The sequence below is a fragment of the Eurosta solidaginis genome, chromosome 5, assembly GCF_040869045.1.
Source record: "Eurosta solidaginis isolate ZX-2024a chromosome 5, ASM4086904v1, whole genome shotgun sequence".
NCBI classification, from domain to species: domain Eukaryota; kingdom Metazoa; phylum Arthropoda; class Insecta; order Diptera; family Tephritidae; genus Eurosta; species Eurosta solidaginis.
Window position 1 is genome coordinate 105,372,918 of NC_090323.1, and position 4,209 is coordinate 105,377,126.

Consider the following 4,209-nt stretch of genomic DNA (forward strand, 5'->3'; position numbering starts at 1 on the left):
GAAGATTGCGCATTCACGAGTTCAAAATTGCTTCGTTCCGCGCATTTACGTCACACTTGACTGCTTGAGCGAATCAAAGAAAGAGAGAAAGCTAAAGGAAAATGACGTAAAAATGCCCATAAAAAAAGCTGATCTTTTGTTTACATGCGCAATGCACAATCTTGTGTGTGTGATTTGTGCATCACTAGCAAATACATGAAATCAACTCTGTACTTTCGAGTTGTGAATTGTCGCGGTTGCTGTTGCTTGTCGTCTGTGTTAGAGAGAATTTAATAAAACTATAAAAACCAATTAAATCAGCGTAAAAAGAATAATTCGCGAATATTACGTTTAATGAATATCTTGAAACAGTGTAAGTACTATTTCATAAATTATTGATGACTTTTTATACATTTTAAACCAGTTGCATTTCGGAATGGTGGAAATGAGTTTGTCATTGCCATTCCAATTTGTTGTTTTTTCATGTGGGCATACTTGGATGCATTTGTTGAAACTTGCATTGCGCGCATTAATCACAAAATTCAATGAAATTAACCACAAATCCACAAATTCAACGCAGCAATCTAAAATAATCCCATAATTAAATTTATTGAGTACACATGTTTGCGATTTTCGTTAAGTAAAAACTTCCATGTGGCTTGGCAACAAGAACAGTTTAGACAGTGCATAGATATTTCAAACGGTACATTACGGCATAAAATGGGTAAAAGTCTAGTTGAGTGGTCGACTGCTAATACGCGTAAAAAAAATATAGAGAGAGGTGTCAAAAGACGCGTATTGACCTCGGCAATAATAATCCGAAGGCGGAAAAGAAAAATTGTATCTCTGTCCAGAGATATTTGCAGTTAAAGTTGGGGATTTTCATGTGGTTGTTGTAATGTTGGTATACCCACAAAAAAATTGTGAACATAAGTGTTTTCCGCGGATATATTTTGGTCTCCAAACCGGTGTTGGACCCACCCAGGGTAATTTTTTATAAGCGCGGCCGAAGGCCGCCAACCCAGGAAGGTGTTCTGCGCAAAAATACTATGGATACCACCCTCAGTTTCGGAAGGGCCCAAGGGTCAATTTTCGGGTTTTCGTTAATATCTTTTGAACGAGTTAAAATTTTTATTTTCCGTTTTGTTTGATACCTCTCTTGATATTTTTGGACGCGTATTAGCAGTGTCATGCTGTCGTAAAGAATTACCAAAAATACAAAAGTGGTACCCAGAGTCACGTTTTGGCCTCAGAATATCGAGTCCGAAAGCATAAATCCGATATGTATAATACTTTTCGAGATATTTGCAAAAAAAAGTACAGGTTTTCACGCGGCTGTTGTATTTTTGTTGTACATAGCAACAAATTTGTGGGTGAAAGTGTTCTGCGCCGAAATACTGTGGATGCCGTAGTCGGTGTTGGATCGGCTAAGGGTTATTTTTTTAAAGCGCGGCCAAAGGCCGCCTACGCGGACAGGTGTTCCGGGCAGGAAAACTTTGCATCCGACCACCGGTTTCGGATCGACGCGGGGTCCTTTTTCGGGTTTTTGCGGATATCTCGAGAAGTATCACAGATATCAGATTTATGTCCTCGGATTCGAGATCCTGGGGCCAAAACGCTTCTCTGGGTACTACGTTTAAATTTTAGCGCTCGGGCGCGGTCCTAGAACATTACCGCGATTACTATATGCACGCATCCGAGCACGAAAATAGGAGTAAACATTCAAATATCGCATGCATATATATAATTTTAAAAACTTAAAATTTTTCAGAAATGACAGAACCCGACAATTTCTTAAATCTCCTGAAGGTGTGGGGGCTGGAAAACACCTTTTCTAAACTACAAGGTAAGTTACTTTATAATAATTTTATTAATGTTGTAATTGCATATAAATGTACCTACCATAACACAGAAGCCGGCATTGGAACGGGAAGAAATTAGGCTTTTGACCGAATGTGATCTGGACAAAATTTTCCCTAATATTACGGTTGTGGGCCTAAAGGCTAGGCTTCGGTCCAAATTGCGGCTACTGGAAAACGTGAGTAATAATAATAAAAATTGTGTCTTTTAGAAAATCGATACAGTTTTTATGAATTTCATATCAAACCCTATAAAAAAAGGCAGATTTTGAACCCGAACACCTCAGATTTTGATGAAATTTAATTTAAAAATTTTTTCAGTGTGATAAAAAATTTTTACAGTGTATGTTTTGGAAAGCCGTTCGGAATACCTTTCCAATGCTACCAAGATCTTTTAAATCTGTTCAGCCATTTCGTAGCTATCACAGCTCAAAAGTACCTTTTACCATCATTTTAAAAAAAACTCAATTTCTAAAACTAAGGTTGGGTTTGTATAGGTAAAATGTACCTCTATGCAAAATTTCATCAAAATCTGAGGGGGTCGGGTTCAATGCATATCGGCTTTGATATAAAATTCATCTTTTATTAAATGTATTGCAAATAAATTTTCAGAATTCGCTAGGTTGTAAGTTGGAGTCTCCAATTCTTCGAAATTGCGGTCTTAATTCACAGGTATTATTTTCAGTGTCTGTATGTATACCTGTGATCACAAAAAAAGCAGTCAAAATTATTGAAAAAAAAATCTAAAAATCAATGTTGACTTTTGCAAACTTCAAACTTTATTTTTGTTTCATTAAAATTGATCGAACTACAAAACTGCGTACCCAAAATTTTTCTGAAAATTCCTAGTAAAATTTTTTGAATTTTTATGAATATTGTCAAAAAGGTCCAAAATTTCCTACTTTTTTCAAACACGTTTTACAAATTAATTTCTTGTATTCCGGCCTTTTAGTTAATATATTCAAGGTATGTTTGAGCTCTAGGCCAATATATACATATGTTTATTAAAATATAGCAAATGTGTATAAATAATGTAATATATAATAATATATAATATATATAATATATTTGTCGAATGGTTTGTCTTGCCAATATTTCGTCTTCAATCTGAAGTCATCTTCAGGACCGAAAAAACGAAAAACATTTATTGGGACATAGGTACAAACATACATAATTATACAATTATCGCAAGTGCCAACTTACACTTATGACTGCACCTGGTCGACTAACTTTATATTTTATATTTTAACAAACAAGGGTAAAAGAAGAACATTAAAAAATATAAACAATAAAATACAGTAATCGTAAACAAATGTTTATACAAATAACAATACATTAAATCTCCAACCGTAAGCGACGCTCACATCAGCAGCAGGTGAACAATTGTGCAAACAAAGTCACACTCTTATTATAAGCCTTTTTTGTTGTTGTTGATAAGTTCTCTATAGGCGTAGGCGCAATGTTCTGTGTCTGATTTGAAATTTATGCGTTTGTCACTTGGTGTATTTATTTATTTTTAAAAATTAGTTCATTCAGTTTTCGGTATACAATTTATTCAATTAATAACCGAAAAATGTTAAAAAAATGACTGCTATTTTTGTGAACACAGTTGTTCATTTAGCCGTTCCTTATGTACACTTGAATATGATGCATTTTGGTCAAAAAACTGCTACGTTGCATTATATTCCGCCCGGCAAAGTAGACCTTTTTTAATGGACAGCTTTATTTATTTATACATTTATTAGGATTTGAGAGCTATTTTGATAAAAACACCTGCTGGTCAAGACGGTTTGGAATACTATGACAACAATAAAACACTAACGCCAAAATATCAACAAGACGTTGTGAATTGCATTATAGACAATTGCTTAGCTGGCGGGCAGAAGCTATTGATCAAAGATATGGAGGCTTTGGCAGATTGTATCTGCTCACAGTTTCGAGGAGAAAATGTGGTGAGTTGATAAAATCTAAAGCTGGATATATGTAGGTTCGATTTCATTCGAACTTCGACTTCGTCAGTTTTCAATTATTTTTGTAATATTTTTTTTATTCAATGTTTAGTAGGCTACATATTTTAGTCTTCGTGGTAAAAAAACCCTCGGGAAAGCTTTACGACCGCTATTTCAATGCCCGTAAAAAGCGTAGACTATCACTAACAAGTTCACCTAGCACCATAACGGCCACAGAGTCGTTTTACGAAGACAGTGAAAGCACCCCCGATGAAGTGGATGGCAACGTTTTAGAAATATTTAAATCTTGGCTGAAATATAACGACTTGCCACTAGAGGAAGTTCAGGAAAGGTGGAAACGAACCCTCACGGCAAGAAGAAAGTCTATAATAAATTTAGATATTGTGGATGTAGTTTCCGAG

General features: G+C 35.2%; 1 long non-coding RNA gene across 1 annotated transcript; it reads left to right on the forward strand.

Annotated features, from left to right (window-relative positions):
• Window positions 1-231: 231 nt before the first annotated feature.
• On the forward strand, window positions 232-2,515 carry LOC137233659 (uncharacterized). The gene is made up of 4 exons (XR_010947527.1): window positions 232-352; window positions 1,751-1,825; window positions 1,892-2,017; window positions 2,451-2,515. It is a non-coding gene; the product is annotated as an uncharacterized lncRNA (long non-coding RNA).
• Window positions 2,516-4,209: the final 1,694 nt, after the last annotated feature.